This window comes from Coffea arabica, chromosome 1c, assembly GCF_036785885.1.
Source record: "Coffea arabica cultivar ET-39 chromosome 1c, Coffea Arabica ET-39 HiFi, whole genome shotgun sequence".
NCBI classification, from domain to species: Eukaryota; Viridiplantae; Streptophyta; class Magnoliopsida; order Gentianales; family Rubiaceae; genus Coffea; species Coffea arabica.
The window spans coordinates 29,464,655-29,485,046 of NC_092310.1; positions in this window are offsets into that span (position 1 = coordinate 29,464,655).

A 20,392-nucleotide genomic window follows, 5' to 3' on the forward strand; every position below is an offset into this window, starting at 1 on the left:
TCTAGCGTTGGACTAGCCCTTTCTATGAATTCCTAACGGAATAATGAGCCACAACTAGCATTGAACTAGTGTGGTGACGTACATTCATCCATCACATTCATTCATGACTATAAAAAGCGAGTAGACATGCGAATCACTTATTAAACACGTAGCACATAACACTTAGCATGCTCGACTAGATGCAAGAGCCTAATAGAGCAAATTAACACATAGCAACAAAAGCAAGCAATCAAGCTAATGAAGCTATTACATTTGCTAGCTAGGCACACGTCTTCAATAGGTTTTCATCAAGTGCTTTCCAAGCCCTATCTATTACAAGCCAAGAGGTGTACACATACCCCATAAAGAATAACTTAAATAAAAAACAAAAGTAAAAATGAAATAAATGAAAGGAATTAAGGAAAGGCAAGGGAAGCAAGTAGACATGCAATTCTCACTTAGCACGTTAGATCACATAGGGGAGAGACAAAAAAGATAAAAGGAATTATACCTCCCTTGGAATGGTGTCCAAATGAAAGAAAAATGGCTTCAAAACAATAAAAAGATCAAGGTACCACTTTAATTGAGAAAAACTAAAAGAAATGCGCAAATACAAAGCTCACTTGATCGTAAAGCTCCTAAAGTCATGACTTAAGTGCAATTGAAACAAAGCATAGTAGTCAATTGACGCAAACAAACAATGAAAAGTTGTAAATTAAAGCTGCCATGGACCAAATTGAGGAAATTATTCAATTGGTTGGGTCATAGTGAAGCAAGGAGAGACTTGAGGGGTTAGAGTGCAAATTTTCCTTTGTTTTCATGCATGCATACGTAGAAAAATTGAAATCTTCTTTACTTCTGCAAATTTCTGCCGCAAGCTTGGACAGCTTCAAACCATGCGCATTTCATACCAGAAAAAAGGCACAAAACTCATTTTGTTTGCCAACCCAACTCACATGAATTCTAAATTGCCAACCCAAGCATGATTGTCTATCACTATATGATCCAACGAAGAGTATCCCAAGCAAGAAAAACAAGGAAAGAAACAGAAGAAATCCTAAACCTTGCTCAAAACATCAAACCAGAACATCCAATAAAACATGCTAAAGCCTGGACCATAAAGCAACCAAGATACTAGATATCTGTACAAGAATTTTCAAGGCAACATCATGCAATTTACGTGAATGATAGGCATTCTGCAATTTCCAGCCAAACATTTCTCTTCTGCAATTGGCTTAAGAAGCCGAAACATGCTTGTGAAAACAATGCCAATAAGTCTATGGATTCATCCATTAAACCTCCCAATGCCATGACCTTTAACGCATGCTGTTAAACTCAAATACAATCATCTATACCCCAAAAGGTCTACTCACAACCACCGAAAATAAAATGCAGCAAAGGAACCTTCTTGGAGCGGCTAAAGTTTCAGCATTTACATGGTAATGTCTACTGCTATGGCAAACCAGAAACTTGCAAGAAGCAACAAAAGAAAGTTTGAAACAAAACTAAGCATACTATACAACCGACACTTCACAAAACTGATCATGCGAACCAGGAGAACTATAGCAGAGAGGGTCCAACAGCATGCATATCGCACCATGAAGAGGTGAAGCAATCAAGTCAGAATCCATTCAAACTCCCAGCGAAATCATCCAAGAGTATTAACAAAACTTCACTACTTCAAATTGAAGACAGCAGCTTTTTGAACAAACCCAGGAATAAGAGAAAAGGAAATAAAGCAACGAAAGATTACGAACATGCGCAACACGGATCCTGAAACTAGTCAAATTTCACATGCCTTGTTCTCCCATTTTTGCACCAAAAGCCGACATCACATAAAGGAAATAAAAACACCGGTTTTACGGCACAGAACATTCAACCAGATTCATGAACAAAAGAGAATACGAATGAAGCAGGAAGGAAAAAAAAAAAAGAAAAAAAAACCGTAACAAGCTCGGCAACAAATTTTCAGCATTTAAATGGAACAGCCCGTGATGTGTGCACAGGAAAAGGACGAGGAAAGATTACCTTTAGCCCTTTAAAAGGCCAAACAAAGCATGAGATGATTGGAGGAGCAGGTCTTGGCGAGGACCTTTTGCCGGAAACACTCAACTCTTGCGTTGCAAAAAGTCCACCACGGCTGATGACTTCGTGGGTTCGGGCCTGATCTTGATGGATCTGGAGCGGTTTTCTCCAAAACATTTCAACACAGATCTTCTTCCCTAAGTGTCGTAGACGATGCAGCAAGAAGAATCCCCTCCAAAGGATGTTGGGATTCATCGAAGTAAAGTGATGTACAGAACTGATTCATCAATCCGGGCTCAACTTTCAGCAAAAAATTTTCTGCAATTTCTCTTCTCCTATTCTCTCGTCTACTACTCCTTCTTATGCCATTTTCTCTCCCTTCAACCTCTCTGTTTTCTTTTCTTCTCCAACTCCAACCCGAAGCTTCTCCCTCGCGCTCTTCTTCTCTTCTTTCTCTCCCAGTTCGCTGAAACCTTCATGCCCCAATCCTAGCCGCCCCTCTCTAGCTTTCTAGTCTCTCTTTTCCCTTGCTCAACCGGCCACCTCTCTCCTGTTTGCTAGTTCTCTCCAGATCCCCTCAACCCAGCCGTCATTCAGTCCTTCCTCTTTTTTTTTTAGATTTTCAACCGTCACCCCCCTCTTTGTGTTTTTCGTCTGCTTTCCCGTCGCCCTCTCTAGCTCTCTCTCTGTCTCTCAAGACTCCAGCCGTCATATCTTATCCCCCTCAACGGTTGCGGCTGCTATCTTTTCTATTTATATGGGGCACTCAACCCTAAAACCCCAGCCATTTCCTCTAAAATTGCAGCCAAAGGGCTGCAAGAGCCCTTCTTTGCAAGCTGCAAAAATACGCAGCTTTGCATGCCGCGAGAGTTTTTTTTTTTTCTTTTTTTCCTTCCTGCTTCATTCGTATTCTCTTTTGTTCATGAATCTGGTTGAATGTTCTGTGCCGTAAAACCGGTGTTTTTATTTCCTTTATGTGATGTCGGTTTTTGGTGCAAAAATGGGAGAACAAGGCATGTGAAATTTGACTAGTTTCTGGATCCGTGTTGCGCATGTTCGTAATCTTTCGTTGCTTTATTTCCTTTTCTCTTATTCCTGGGTTTGTTCAAAAAGCTGCTGTCTTCAATTTGAAGTAGTGAAGTTTTGTTAATACTCTTGGATGATTTCGCTGGGAGTTTTGAATGGATTCTGACTTGATTGCTTCACCTCTTCATGGTGCGATATGCATGCTGTTGGACCCTCTCTGCTATAGTTCTCCTGGTTCGCATGATCAGTTTTGTGAAGTGTCGGTTGTATAGTATGCTTAGTTTCGTTTCAAACTTTCTTTTGTTGCTTCTTGCAAGTTTCTGGTTTGCCATAGCAGTAGACATTACCATGTAAATGCTGAAACTTTTGCCGCTCCAAGCAGGTTCCTTTGCTGCATTTTATTTTCGGTGGTTGTGAGTAGACCTTTTGGGGTATAGATGATTGTATTTGAGTTTAACAGCATGCGTTAAAGGTCATGGCATTGGGAGGTTTAATGGATGAATCCATAGACTTATTGGCATTGTTTTCACAAGCATGTTTCGGCTTCTTAAGCCAATTGCAGAAGAGAAATGTTTGGCTGGAAATTGCAGAATGCCTATCATTCACGTAAATTGAATGATGTTGCCTTGAAAATTCTTGTACAGATGTCTAGTATCTTGGTTGCTTTATGGTCCAGGCTTTAGCATGTTTTATTGGATGTTCTGGTTTGATGTTTTGAGCAAGGTTTAGGATTTCTTCTGTTTCTTTCTGTAACAGCCCCACTTTCCCCTAAGGCGAACCAAAGGGGTTGGCGGACTGCCTGCCCAGCTCTCGCCAGGACTACGGATCAGATTAGCGCGATCTAATACTTTTCGGGTCATACAACCGCGTGAAAACCAGTCGAACCCACCAAATAAGAAAAAACAAAGTCGGAGTCGGCCATGAAGAGGAACTGACACGTCAAAACCCAACGAAACGTCAAGCAAATATTTACATCTCACAAGTTAGCATATACTTCCAAAAAGGGGCATACCAAAGTGATTCAAAAGTGGATACATGTACGGTTTGCCAAATCCAAAAGAGAAACGGACCAAAAGTACATTTAGGGTTTTAATACATGAGCTATATAAAAGATATGTCCAACTAGCTCAAGTCGGCAACCGATTATCAAATCCAGTCCAAAAGGGGTTTATTTTCCTGTAAGGAAAACAAAAGGAACGGAAAGGGGTGAGCTTGCGCTCAATGAGGTACCAAACAAATAGCATTAAAATCATGGCATTTCACATTTAACAAATCAGATACACATGTCAGATGTAAAGCACAGAAACCAATGATTCAAATCAGAAGGATACGGGTGGCTCTCAGGAGCCAAATTTCCAGCGCAGTACTTGATCCAAACCGGTTGACTCTCCGTCAACGTATATAGAACCAAAACGTCCGTAGACCCCTCTTTACACCGAATTCCGTCCACCAAACACCCCTTTACCGGGCCCGCTCACCGTAACCGAACAGAAATGGTAATACTCGAGTATACCGGAATCAAGGGTCTCAATACCCAAAAATCCCCGAACACACTACCGTGGTTCGTTATCTAATCGTCCAGGCCCTTGCCGGCCCGACTCGAATAACTTAGCCACAGGATTGAGCTCATAGGTCATAGAAATCCGAACAGATGCCGACACAGATAACAGATTCAGATACAGATACAGAATAGCAGATTCAGATAGGCACTCAAAATTGGCATATGGACAGACAAGAGAACGAGTGTGATAAAGTACACCCTCGTCTCCAACAATTAAACAGATTGCAGAGCAAAAATCAAGTTAAACAGCAATGGAGGGGAGTGGTACACTCACCGGCTCAACTTCAAAAGTTTTCACTTCAGATTGGCCTTAATCGCCAAGAAACCCTAAAATAATCAAAATAAACCAATTGAAGGTTTTACTTCCAGAATCGAGTATACAGAATGCACATGTGAGGCTCGACTACTAGTCATATGCCTCGCCAAATAATTACTAATGCAAGGGTGCAAAACATGATTTTCTTGGAAACGAAAAGGTAGCATGAAGACCTAGGCGCAAACAACCCAAAAGCCTTTCATTCTACCAAAAGGTAAACCCAACTTAAAGGAACCAAACGGCCTAGCAAATCGGGCAGCACTTCCCCTAAATTTCTTACTTTTCCAGCCATTAAGGCTTCATTCTATCCTCAAATCAGTCCCAACATCTCACACAAAATTCATCTCATTTCCCAAAAGCCGTTCACTAGGCTCAAAGTGGTACAAGTACAAAAGTTAACTAGGAAACAACCGAAATGAAAGCAAGCCCTAAAAGAGACTCGGTAACGAGTCATATAGCAATGCTAAACACAACCCCAATAGGGTTTCATATGCATAAATGAGCATAATAGCAAACCAGAAATTAGAAAATGGCCTTAGTCTTGGCCCCAAATAGAAAACTGTTTTGCCCTTATTATGCGGTAATGGTGTAAAATTCTCTACGGTTATCGGATGGGGGTGTAAGACCCACCGTTTCGAAGCTATGAAACAGGGCTACAACAATGTAGAAGGTCACTCAATCCAGTTCCTAGCTTAACTAGTTCGAAAATGCCAAATACTATACCAGAATTACCAAAACAGGTTTGCAAAACACAGAAAACTGTAATCGGTATATCTCAGTCCATACAAGTCCAAATGCCGAAATTCCAAAGGCATACGTTAGCTAAGACATCCAGCTACATTTCATCAGAAGACACCAACTTCAAAATCCAAACCAATTCCAGTCAAAAAGGCCAATTACTATCGCAGTTTTCACATTCTGCTCAATGCAGAACAGCTACAGTAGAAACGGCATAACTCACTCCACACTCATCCAAATGACCTGAAATTTTACAGGCACCTTAAACACATTAATAAATACAACTTTCATGTTTTGAGTAAAGTCAAATTCGGCCTCTAACCCTATGATCCAAAACCGGACAGAATTGGGATTTTAAGAACCCTAACTTTTCAATTTTCACACCAAATCCAAAATTGATTGCATTTTCCTATCCAATACACCTCATAGAGTCATTATCAACCATTATCATTCATCATACATGGCCACAACATTCATTTCATATTAAACCAGAAAAATTCCCAATAAAATAAAAACTTCTCCAAAACTCCTCAAATCAAGAAACAAATCATATATTTCAACACCCATGCCACCATTAAGCACAAAATAACCATCATTAGGTATAGGGGAGAGGTTGAAGCATCACTTACCAAGAAACAAGAGAGAGAAGGATGTTGGACACCTTAAACCTTCAAACAAAGTTCACCAAACCACTTACTATCACTAGAAGATAGTATTTTATGGAGTGAAATGGATGGAAGCAAATGTTTTTGGTTGATTTGCACCAAGTGGAAGCTTGAAATTTGATGAACTTTCTTCCTTGTGGAGCTTGGGATGGCCGGCCAACAAGAAGTGAAGAATGGTGGTTTTTTGTGAATTTTTTGAGATATTAACTTAAGTGGTCAAAAGTCAAAAAAATGTCAAAAGGTGAATAGTGTTTCTTAAAAGGCATCCAATGAGGAGATGACATGTGGCACTCTATTAAATGCATTCTTATCATTCTTTCTCTCTCACATCAATCACTTCACACACACTACTTATCTCTTAACATCCGATAAATTTTAAACAGTATCCGAAACTTAACCTTATTGGCCGAATTTTTCCGAACTTTTCGCACTTGTGGGTCCCACGTCCACTATTTACTCTTAATTTTCTAAAATTTCTCCAATGCTAGAAAAATCATCTAAAAACTATAATTGCTCATAAAATCCACTAAGAAAATATTTCTAAGCCAGAAAATGCAGAAAACATGCAATTAAGGGGAAATAAACCCTAGGAAAATAATTAGGGTTTTACGGGTTCTCACACTTTCCTTGTTTTTCTTGCTTGGGATACTCTTCGTTGGATCATATAGTGATAGACAATCATGCTTGGGTTGGCAATTTAGAATTCATGTGAGTTGGGTTGGCAAACAAAATGAGTTTTGTGCCTTTTTTCTGGTATGAAATGCGCATGGTTTGAAGCTGTCCAAGCTTGCGGCAGAAATTTGCAGAAGTAAAGAAGATTTCAATTTTTCTATGTATGCATGCATGAAAACAAAGGAAAATTTGCACTCTAACCCCTCAAGTCTCTCCTTGCTTCACTATGACCCAACCAATTGAATAATTTCCTCAATTTGGTCCTTGGCAGCTTTAATTTACAACTTTTCATTGTTTGTTTGCGTCAATTGACTACTATGCTTTGTTTCAATTGCACTTAAGTCATGACTTTAGGAGCTTTACGATCAAGTGAGCTTTGTATTTGCGCATTTCTTTTAGTTTTTCTCAATTAAAGTGGTACCTTGATCTTTTTATTCTTTTGAAGCCATTTTTCTTTCATTTGGACACCATTCCAAGGGAGGTATAATTCCTTTTATCTTTTTTGTCTCTCCCCTATGTGATCTAACGTGCTAAGTGAGAATTGCATGTCTACTTGCTTCCCTTGCCTTTCCTTAATTCCTTTCATTTATTTCATTTTTACTTTTGTTTTTTATTTAAGTTATTGTTTATGGGGTATGTGTACACCTCTTGGCTTGTAATAGATAGGGCTTGGAAAGCACTTGATGAAGACCTATTGAAAACGTGTGCCTAGTTAGCAAATGTAATAGCTTCATTAGCTTGATTGCTTGCTTTTGTTGCTATGTGTTAATTTGCTCTATTAGGCTCTTGCATCTAGTCGAGCATGCTAAGTGTTATGTGCTACGTGTTTAATAAGTGATTCGCATGTCTACTCGCTTTTTATAGTCATGAATGAATGTGATGGATGAATGTACGTCACCACACTAGTTCAATGCTAGTTGTGGCTCATTATTCCGTTAGGAATTCATAGAAAGGGCTAGTCCAACGCTAGACCCAATAGGCCGTCCCCCTTTCATTAGTGCATACTTGCATGTTCACTACATTTCATGCATTTTTCTTAGTTTTTATCATTTGGCATGCTCGTCCAATCCTTTTCCCCTCATTTTAGGCTTTTTGCATCCTCATGCTAGTTATAGGGTACATTTGCTTGAGAGTCCCCTTTCGATAAGGGAAACGAGCGAGTTTGGCTACAAAATAGCCTTAGCACGCTAGTTCTTCCTTCTAATCCAAGGGAAAATCAAAGTCGTAAAGTTAGGAGTCCTTCCCGTGCCCGACTTGATGCATTCCCTTAGGGTCATACACTTGCATTCTTTTATATCACCTCCTCACTCTTTTGGCCACATTTTCTCACTACTTAGATTTTTCTCAATCCACTTTCTCACCACCTTTTTCCTATCCCTCATTTATTTTTCTACCTCACAAATGGCACTCAAATTGCACTTATACGTATCTAATATCCTATTTTCATTCATTTGCACACACAAACACCTTTATTTTCTCACACTTGCACACTTGCACTTGAGTCCTCACTTGCATTAATCACGACTTCCATGAGAGCTTTCCTTATTGGCCACCACAATTCATGTGGTTGGGACCTAAAAGCCTCATGAGAAACATCTTAGGTTTAGGATTGCATTTTTCTTTCCTTTTCGCATCCATTAGTCATATCCAACATGCGATACATACCTTGGGTAGAAAAATTAGGAAAAGTAGGGCTAAGTCACGCAACTAGCTCTTGCTAGGGTAAGGGAGTGCCTTAGGCTTTGCCTTTGCCTTCTCCCTTATCAAATGTGACCCCCGATCCCTTTCTTTGGTTGCGTAGACCTAAAAGTTCTTTAAAAGGGTTTGTTTACTTTTTCGTTCAAAAACAAAAATCACTTTTTGGTGACTTGGTACACCCTAACTCCATACCAAGTGGCGACTCCATTTTTCATGCAAAAAACCCTTTTTGAACTCTGTTTGGCCAAATCGTCGCATTTTCAAGTCCCACGGCCTTTTATTTTCATTTTTTACACACGTTCACATACACACTACTTCCACTCACACACACACCATCAAAAAGTGGGGCGCGACAGTAAGGCTACTAATTCATCAGGAAACACGTCCGGAAATTCCTTCACTAGGGGCACATCCTCCACTTTCAACTTATTCATGGGGGTGTTAATCAAAAAGGCCAAAAATCCTTGCGCCCCTCGACTTAGCAATTTCCTAGCTCGAATGCCCGAAATCAAAGCAGATGAGGCTAACCTACCCCTTATGTCCAACCTTAAGGTCGCCTCACCAGGAATGCGAAATTCAACCACTTTTGTTTTACAGTCCAGTTGGGCATTATACTTGGCTAACCAGTCCATACCCAATATCACATCATACCCTTTAATACCCAAACTTATCAAATCCCCTAACAATCTTTTCTCTCCTACCCACACTTCACAATCCCTATAAACCATACTAGTAACCAAACGTTGATTCCCCGTAGGTGTACTAACTTCTAGGTCATATGGTAAACTAGCAGGTTTTATATCGATGCCACACATGAAATCAGGGTTAACAAAAGAATGAGTGGCACCAGGATCAATTAAAACTTTGGTAAAATGGTGGAAAATAGGGATCGTACCTTCTACGACCTCTGAGGAATCCGGGACCTGTCGAGGTTCTATTGAATAGACTCGAGCTGGCACCTTAGGTTTCGCCTCATTCCTCTTATTCGGTCTTGTATTGGTCTTGGACGTGGTTTGAGCTCCCCTTCCATCTTGCGTTAAGAGTGGGCAGGTAGCAAGCTGGTGGTCTGCGCTTCCGCAACGCAGACATTTACCTCCCTTCTTCCAGCAATTGTCTTCAGAGTGATTCGCCTTTCCGCAGTACCTGCAAGGTCCACGGGACGCCGAACCTGAACCTTTTTGAACGTTTCCACCTTGGCCTCTCCCGGCTGGGCCGTCCCTAGACTGAGCCGCTCTGCCGAAACCTGACTGTCGTCCTCCTCCAGCTCCGCTTCCAAACTTGGAGGGAGTACCTTTGTCCCCTTGTCCAGAGCTGCTTACAGGAAAACCCCGCTTCTTCGCCTGGAAGTTTCGAACTTGCAATCGAGCACTCTCTACCCTTTGGGCCTTTTCTACGACCTCGTTAAAAGCATTGATTTGAGCCACTGCGAGGTCCTTCTGAATTTCGACGTTCAAGCCCTGGATGAAATGCCTGATCCGCCGCTGCTCGGTCATGATAAACTCAGGCACAAATTTGGACAAACAGGTGAACTGGCTCTCGTATTCCGCCACCGATTGAGCTCATTGGCGGAGTCGAATAAACTCGTCTTCCTTCCTCTCCTGTACCAGAGGAGGGAAGAATTTCGCGTTGAATTCCCTGATGAAATTCACCCAAGTCCTGGGCGTTTGCTCCCGTTCCCATTTTTGTCGTATTACGTTCCACCAGGAACGGGCCGTCCCTTCGAACTGGAAAACGGCAAAAGTCACTTGCCGTTCATCGGTTTAGTGCAAGGCCGCAAAAATATCGACCATCTTCTCGAGCCATCTCTGAGCAACATCCGGATCTGGTCCCCAATGAACTTGGGCGGAGCAAACTTTTGAAATCGTTCAAGAGCTTGGTCTTCGCTCTCTACATGGTTGCCAGGGTTTCCGGGGTTAGGGTTTGGGTTCTGGCCTTGTTGCTGCACTACTTGTGCTAGCAGGTTAGTCATTTGCTGCATAGCGGCAGCGATTTGCACATTGGGGTCAGGGTTAGGTCCAGTAGAGGTTTCCCCAGTACCCCTATCCGGTGTGGGTTGTCTATTTCCGCGCCCACGTCCCCGTCCACTACGTGTTCCTTCCATAACTTCACTTGGTCTAGAAAATGGTACTAAACCAATATAAAACAATGCATGTAAGTAAAATCCAAAACTTTTCCAAACAGATATATACATCCCAAGCAAGGCAAGCAACACACATATATACAATCAGTCAAGTCAAGTACAGTCAAGCCAAATACACATATGGACAATCCCCAAGGGAATGGCCTCAACAAAAGAAATATATAATCTAGACGTACAAAATAATTAGCTAAGGCTCTTTCCCCTATCCGCCTATATACAAAACAAAACTATCCCAAAAGACACTAAAAGTCGAGACCTAGTCCGTCGATGGGCTAGTAGACCCCCTCGATGGGGTGGATTCACCCGACGGGGTAGATCCAGTCCCAGCTTCGGCCCCCGCACATGAGTCTTCGTCGCTCACGCCCTCGACCACCTCGGCGCAGAGGTTCAGGATCGAAGCGGCTCGATTCTTCACCTTTCGAGCTTGCTTGGATTCGCGCTCTTGGGCTTCCCTAAGCTGAGTGCAGAGGTCATCTACCCTATCCTCTGCCTCAAGCACGTCATATTTCAGACCCTCAATGCGCTCCGTCTGTCTCTTATTGGCCACCCTAAGCTGGGTCACCTCGGCCTCAAGTCTCGCATTCTCTCTGGCCAACTCCTTACGCTCCTCGTCCACCGCAAACACTAGAGCGTTAGGGTAGGCATACTTATGTCGACACTCGCACCGTCTAAAGCGGTTAGACGGGCTCCAACGCACGACAGTCCCTCCTGGCCGTATCTGGTATGGTATCACTGGGAGTGCTCCATGAGGTCTCTCGCCCGGAGGACTATCACTAGGCTCACCCTGTCCGGCCATCCTACACCAAAAGAGCAATTAACCATAAATAAACTTAAAGGCCATAAATAAAGAACCCGCACATCGAGCATTTCTATTACACCCAGGCTAATTCAAACCTAGGCTCTGATACCACCTGTGACAGCCCCACCTTTCCCAAAGGCGAACCAAAGGGGTTAGCGGACTGCCTGCCTAGCTCTCGCCAGGACTAACGGTGCAGTTTCGAGCGATCTATTGCGTTCCGGAACTTATAACGCGCGTAAACAAGTCAAAATGGCAAAATAATCCAAAATAAAAAAAATGAAATCCGGAGTCGGCCATGAATAGTAATCGACCCGTCAGAACCCAACCAAACATTAAAAACACATATACACTTGACATTTTTCAATTACAAGCCACAATGGCATACAAAAGTAATCCAAAAGTTACTACATGTTTGGTTTGCCAAATTAAAGTGAAAACGGCCCTAAAGATACATTTAGGGTCCCACTTCATATACAATACAAAAGAGATATTCATCTAGTTCATTCAGCAACCATCTATCAAGATTCATTCCAAAAAGAGTCATATTCCTGTAAGGAAAACAAAAGGAACGGTGTGAGCTAATTGCCCAGTGAGATACTATCACTTAAGCAACCAAGTTCATGTAAACATAAAGCTTTTCATTTCAATACACCAAAAGTAAACAAAGACACACATTAATAGTGGTGAAAAAAGGATACGGGTGGCTCTCAAGAGCCCTTTTCCCTCGTTTGCATTTCTTGATCGGACGTCATTGACTCTCCGTCAATGTTCAAAAATAACCAACCGTAGACTCCACTTTACTTCCATTCCTTCCACCTAACATTCCCCTACCTGGCCCAAACTCCAAACACTTGCACTTTGGTATTACTCGAGTAAACCGGAATCGAGAGTCTCTCATACTACAAGATTCCATATAACACTTCCCCAAGGCACATTAATTGGCACGACCAAGCCCTTGCCGGCTCGATTCAATCAACGACCCATGGGGTTGAGCACAAGGATAACAATTATAGTCGTTGGATGCTCGTCCAAACGACACCAAGCCATGTACTTTCATTTCATGTAGCATTTCATATAACATTCCAATAACATGATAAACAATAAGTGAGAGTGATAAAGTACACTTCCACTTCAAGCAATTAACATTCAAAGCACCAAGTTCAAGTATCAAAACCATATATTAACACACAAGTGAGTAGTACACTCACCAAGCTTGCAAATGCGGTTTCATGCACTTCCATCACAAGAATGTCGTGAACCACCGTCACGCCCTAAAACATGCAAACAAGTACAATGAGACTCGATAAAGAGTCATAATCCAATGCCAAATATGATCCCAACAGGGTTCCATAAGCATACACACACATTAGAGGAAACCAGAAAATTCGGAAATGCAATTAGCTTTGGCCCTGAAAAAATAGTTTTTGACCTCTTTTTACGGTAATGGCACCAAAGGCACTACGATTACCGGATGAAGGTGTACGATACACCGTTTCGAAGCTAAAAGACAGGGCTACAACATTGCAGAAGGTCACTCAACCCAGTTTTGAGTGTAACCAGGTCAAAAATGCAAGACACTACATCAAAACCGTAAACATAGATTCACAAAATGCATTCTGGTGTAAACATCATAACTCAGCCTACACAAGTCCAAATCCAGAAATTCCAAAGCCACTTGAAAGCTTAGAAATAGGGATACATTTCATCAGAATACCTCAATAACCAAATCCAAAGCAATTCCAGCTAAAACAACCAATTACAGGCGCAGTTCTTACATTCGGATAAAACCAGGACAGCAAGGGTAATTTTGACTTTTCTCATCCTACACTGCTCTGATTAACCTGAAACTTTTCAGACACCTCTAAAATGTCATTCCCTACAACTTTTATGTTTTAAGATAAGGCCAATTCGGTCTCTAACTAGGACCTACAAAACCGGCCAGAATGTTCTTCACAAAAACCCTAACTTGTCAACTTTTCTTCCAAACAGAAATTAGTTGCAATAAATCACTTTTTCCACCTCCTAGAGTCATTACATACCATTTCCAATCATCATAGATAGCCACACAATCATGTTCATATTAAAACAGAAAAATCACCAATAAATAGAAAACTTCACTAATTCAATCACAAATCAAGATGTAATCCATAATATTGCACCTTATACTACCACTAATCAAAAATTAAGTATCATTAGAGGAAGGAAAGTGGTTCTTCACAACTCACCTTAGAAACAAGAGAGAGAGAGCAATAGGTCCTCTTAGCTTTCCAAATAACCCCACAAATCAACTCACTAACACTACTTGAAGAGGTTTTATGGAGGAATTTCAAGCTTCAATGGTTGGTTGGATGGATTTGAGCAAGAGTTAATCCAAAACTTGAAGAGTTTTCTTTCTTCCTTCCTTGAGAGAGAGGGCCGGCTATGAGCTTGGGAAATTTGATGAATTTTGAGCAATTTTTGACTAAAATGGTAAAGTAAGGAATAGTAGTCAAAAGTCAAGGTTAAATCATGTGGTGACACTTGTCACCTTCATTTAATGACTTGCCTAACTTTTGTCTCTCTTATACCAATCCACTTAGCATCCTCTACTTATCTCTTAACACCCGGTAAATTAATTCCAGTATCCAAAACTTAATCTAGTTGGCCGAATTTTTCCGAACTTTTCGCCCTAGTGGGTCTCACGTCCGGTATACGTTCTTAATTTCTCAAAACCTATTCGATACTAGAAAAATCATCTAAAAATTATATCCGCTACTTAAAATTATCTAGAAATTTTCCTAAGCACGAAAATGCAGAAAACAAGCCATGAAAAATAATAAAACCTAGAAAATGCAAAAATACGGGTTCTCACAGTAGGCAACCCATGTTGGAAAGGGGCACTGGAGAAACCTCGTCTGGACTAAACCCTGAACCTAGGGTTGATCCCAACGTCCAAATCGCGGCTGCCATGCAGCAAATGACTAATTTACTAGCCCAAGTGGTGCACCAACAGGGTCAAAACCCTAACCCCAACCTTGGGAACCCCAATAATCATGTGGAGAGCAAGGATAGGGCTCTTGAGAGGTTCTAGAAGTTTGCCCCACCAAAGTTTATTGGGGGGCCCGATCCTGACATGGCCGAAATGTGGCTAGAGAAGATGGTGGACATCTTTGCTGCCCTACATTATACAGAGGAGAGGCAGGTGACCTTCGCCGTCTTTCAACTGGAAGGGGCGGCTCGTTCCTGGTGGAATGTCATTCGGCAAAAGTGGGAACGGGAGCAAACGCCCAGGACCTGGGTCAACTTTATGCGAGATTTCAACGCTAAATTCTTCCCTCCTCTAGTTCAGGAACGGAAGGAAGACGAATTTATACGGCTTCGTCAGGGGGCTCAGTCCGTAGCGGAGTACGAGAGCCAGTTCACCCACCTATCCAAATTTGCCTCCGAGCTAATCATGACCGAGCAATGACGGATAAGGCGCTTTATCCAGGGCCTAAATCTGGAAATTCAGAAGGACCTCGTTGTGGCCCAAATTAACGCTTTTAGTGAGGCTGTGGAGAAAGCTCAACGGGTAGAAAGCGCCAGGCTTCAAGTGAGAAATTTCCAGGCGAAGAAGCGAGGATTTCTTGGAAGCAGATCAGGGCAGGGGGATAAGGGTGCCCCTCCCAAGTTCGGACGGGGAGCCGGAGGTGGAAGGCAGTCGGGGGTAGGTAAAGGGGCCCAGTCAAGAGGTGGCCCAGCTGGGAGAGGCCAGGGAAGAGGTTTCCAGACAGGTTCGGGTTCGGCATCCCATGGACCCTGTGGGTATTGCGGAAAGCCAAACCACACAGAGGACAACTGCTGGAAGAAGGAGGGAAAGTGTTTGCACTGCGAAAACGCAGACCACCAACTTGCCACCTACCCAATTCTAAAACGAGATGGAAAGGGGAGCCAACAGCCGTCAAAGACCAATTCTGGACCAGTTAAGGGGGACGGGACGAAACCCAAGGTATCGGCTCGAGTGTGCTTGCTAGAGCCCCAACAGGTTCCTGACTCTTCCGAGGTCGTAGAAGGTATGATTCCTATCTTCCACCGATTTGCGAAGGTCTTAGTAGATCCTGGTGCTATCCATTCCTTCGTTAACACCAATTTCATGTGGAGTATTGATATAAAACCTGCTAGTTTACTTTACGATTTAAAAGTCAGTACCCCCACTGGGGACCATCGTTTGATCACTAGCATGGTTTATAAGGACTGGAGGTTTGGGTAGGAGAGAGGAAATTATTGGGGGATTTGATGAGCCTGTCTATTAAGGGATACGATGTAATCTTGGGCATGGACTGGTTAGCCAGGTATAATGCCCAAGTAGATTGTAAAAGAAAAGTGGTAGAATTCCGTATTCTTGGGGAGGCGACCTTAAGGTTGGATATAAGGGATAGGTTAGCCTCATCCGCCTTGATATCGGGTATTCGGGCTAGGAAATTACTAAGTAGAGGGGCGCAAGGGTTTTTAGCCTTTCCAATCAATACCCCCACCGATAAACTGAAGGTAGAGGATGTGCACATAGTGAAAAAATATCCAGATGTATTTTTTGATGAGTTAGTAGCCCTACCTCCAGAGAGAGAGATAGAATTCAAAATCAACCTGTTATCGGGAACGTCGCCCATCTCAAAAACCTCGTATCGGATAGCCCCTACGAAACTTAAGGAGCTGAAATTACAGTTACAAGACCTTTTGGAGCGGAGTTTCATTCAAGAGAGTGGGTCTCCTTGGGGAGCCCCTGTATTGTTTGTGAAGAAGAAGGACGAGAGTTTACGAATGTGTATAGACTATCGAGGGTTGAACAATGTAACAGTTAAAAATAAGTGTCCACTGCCCCATATTGATGAATTATTTGACCAGTTGCAAGAAGCAGTGGTCTTTTTGAAATTAGATTTTTGACAAGAGTATTACCAACTGTTGATTAGGAAAGAGGATATCCCGAAAACTACTTTCAACTCGAGATATGGGCACTATGAATTTGTAGTTATGCTCTTTGGACTGACCAATGCCCCTGCCGCCTTCATGGACTTAATGCATAGGGTTTTTAAGCCCTACCTGGATCGATTTGTTGTTGTCTTCATCGACGACATCTTGGTTTACTCCAAAACGCGTGAGGAGCATGAGCAGTACTTGAGAACTGTTTTGCAAACCCTAAGAGAGCATCAATTATATGCCAAGTTCAGTAAGTGCGAGTTTTGGCTGGAGAAAATTTCTTTCTTACGGCACGTGATTTCCCAAGAGGGTATCTCGATTGACCCAACGAAAGTGGAGGCTGTGACTAATTGGAAGCGGCCAGAAAACCCCACGGAGATTCGTAGTTTTCTAGGGTTGGCTGGGTACTACCGACGTTTTATTAGAGACTTTTCTAAACTGGCCGGTCCTTTAACCGACTTGACGAAGAAACATGGTCAATTTCTGTGGGATGCCAAATGTGAAGCGAGTTTTCGAGAGTTAAAAAAAATATTAACCATGGTGCCAGTTCTAGCTTTGCCTAACAGAGTGGACGGGTTTATCGTTTATACCGACGCGTCACGGGAAGGTTTGGGGTGTATGCTGATGCAAAACCGGAACGTGATATCTTTTGCCTCTAAGAAGTTGAAACACCATGAGCAGAACTACCCAACCCACGATTTTGAGTTAGTCGCGGTTGTTTTCGCTCTGAAAAAGTGGAGGCACTATCTATACGGGGTGACTTTCGAGGTGTACTCAGACCATAAGAGCCTTAGATACCTCTTCTCATTGAAGGAACTGAACATGAGGCAGCGACGGTGGATGGAATTTCTGGAGGACTATGACTGCACTATCAACTATCATCCGGGAAAAGCCAATGTCGTGGCCGATGCCTTAAGTCGAAAGGCTCAGGTAGCAGGGTTAATGATGAAGGATTGGGATTTATTAGAATCCGTTTGTGAGTGAAAACCCTGCCTTGGGAGTCATAAGGTGATTTTTGGTAATATTAAGGTAACATCCACCCTACTGGAACGAATTAAGGAAGCGCCAAAAGAGGATTCGATGGTGCAGGAATGGGGAGAGAAGGAGGAAAAAGGGGAATCGACCGACTTCAACTTCAGTTCCGAGGGTGTTTTGAAATACCGAAACCGAGTGGTGGTGCCTAAAGATGAAACGTTAAAGATGGAGATCTTAGAGGAGACTCATCGATCCAAATACGCGATCCATCCGGATAGTAGCAAGATGTATCAGGACCTAAAAGGAGCCTATTGGTGGGATAACATGAAGAAGGAAATCACTCTGTACGAGCAAAAAACGTCTCGTTTGCCAACAGGTTAAGGCAGAACATAAAAAATCATCGGGCTTATTACAACCTCTTGAGATACCCGAGTGGAAGTGGGAAAACATCACAATGGACTTCGTTTCAGGTTTGTCGCGAATGCAACGGGGACACGATGCCGTTTGGGTGATCGTCAATCGATTAACCAAATCGGCTCATTTATTGCCGGTAAACATGAAGTACTCCATGGAGAAATTGACTCAGGTGTACATGGACGAGATCGTAAGACTGCATGGAGTTCCTATGAGCATCGTTTCGGACAGAGATCCCCGCTTCATATCTAGGTTTTGGCAAAAATTTCAAGAGGCTCTAGGGACTAAACTCAACCTAAGCACCACCTATCACCCTCAGACGGATGGACAATCGGAGCGAACAATCCAAACTCTTGAGGATATGTTAAGGACCTGCATTCTGGGTTTTGGGGGTAATTGGGGTCAACTTATGACCTTAGTAGAGTTTGCCTATAATAACAGCTACCACTCGTCAATTCAAATGGCTCCATACGAAGCACTTTATGGGAGGAAGTGCCGGTCACCGATCTACTGGGATGAAGTCGGCGAGAGGAAAGTCCTAGATCCAACGGCTATTCCATGGATAGAGGAGGCACGAGAAAAAGTCAAGTTGATACGACAAAGACTCTAAACAGCTCAAAGCCGACAAAAGAGCTACGCGGACAATCGAAGAAAAGACTTGGAGTTCAAAGTTAGGGACCGTGTTTTCCTCAAGGTCACACCGTTATGGAGCATCACGGCGGGTAGAGGAAAGAAACTCCAACCGAGATTCGTCGGACCTTTCAAGATTCTCCAGAGAGTTGGTAAAGTAGCGTATCGACTTGAACTACCATCAAGTCTATCCAGAATTCATGACGTCTTTCACGTCTCGATGCTTAAGAAGTATTATCCCGACCCGTCTCACATCTTACTGTAACACCCCATTTTTTGAGAGAAAAATAAAAGACGAGTTTAGAAAAATGGCTTTTGATTCAATTTTTGATTGGAAAATGAATTTTTGATTTAAAAAAGAAAATGAAGAACATGGATCTAAATGGCACTTGAAAATGCAACGATTTGACCCAAAATATAGTTTAAAAAGGGTTTTTTGAATGAAAAATGGAGTCGCCACTTGTTATAGAGTTAAGGTGTACCAAGTCACCTAAAAATGAATTTTTAAAGAAAAAAGTAGAAAACCCCTTTTTAAACGACTCCAAGTCTACGAAAATCAGAGAAAAAGATTCGGGAGTCACATTTGAAGAAAGGGAAGGCAAGGATAAGAATCCAAGGCACCCTTTCAACCTAGCCAAGGCTAGTTGCGCGATTTAGTCAAATATTTTCTTATTTTAAACTAAAGATTTATCACATTTGGATGTACTATATGAATGCAAACTCTAGACCTAAGAGGGTATCGAGGGGTTGAAATTTCTCTTCAAACCTCAATTGGTGCCAATCACATTAATTGTGATGCCCAATGTGGACTCTTTGGAGAGGTCACGAATAATACAAAAATATGAGGCTCTAAGAAAAGAAAAGGAAAATAAAAATAATTGTATAAATATACGTGACCTAAAGGAATGCATCATATCGGGTGCGGGGGACTAATGTTCGTGACTCAATGTTCCCTTTAATAGAGGGAATACGAGCGTGCTAAAGCTAGAAAGCCAAACTCGTCCATATCTCATACCCAAGGGATTTTCCTAATCTAGCATGCAAATGATCTAACCTAGTTTCTATTTCTTAAATGAAATGCAAGTCTAATATTATGTTTTCAAACAAAGGGGTAAGGAATATATATATAAGGGAAAATACGGAATAGGGAATATAAGTAGAAGGGAATATGGAATAAAGGATGTACATATATAAGAAAGTGTCATGCAACATGGTAAAAACCCTAAAAAGTGAAAACATGCATGAGATGAAGTGATTTTATCACACAACCATGATCTAACGCGTAGACGGTCCCTAAGGGTCTAGCATTGGACTAGCCCTTTACTAATGCTCTCTCACAAGCATTGGACTTGCAAGAGTTCGAGGGGAAGACCATGACTAGCATTAGACTAGCCACGATAACGTGCATTCTATCCACATAACCAGATATAATGATAAAAGCAAATAGACAAGCAAAACACATAGTTTCACCTAGCACGTAGCACATAAGCATGCTCATCTAGATGCAAAAACCTAGGGAAAGCGATTAAACACATAAGCAGACGAACATGCAAGCAAAATGAAACAAGCAAACAAATGAAGCCCTATCTATTACATTGGGGAGGCCTTACTACAATCTAAGAGGGGGAAAAGAAATAAAATAATTAATAACCTAGCTATTACAACCTTGGAATTCAATTGCCTCTCACAAATAATTACAAATTAAATTAAAATAAAATAGACAAAGATTGAAACAAAATAAAGCGAATAGAATAAAAAGAACATTCAAAAGGCATGCAACTAAACTCATGTAGTCACATAAGTGCGCACATAGGGTCAAATA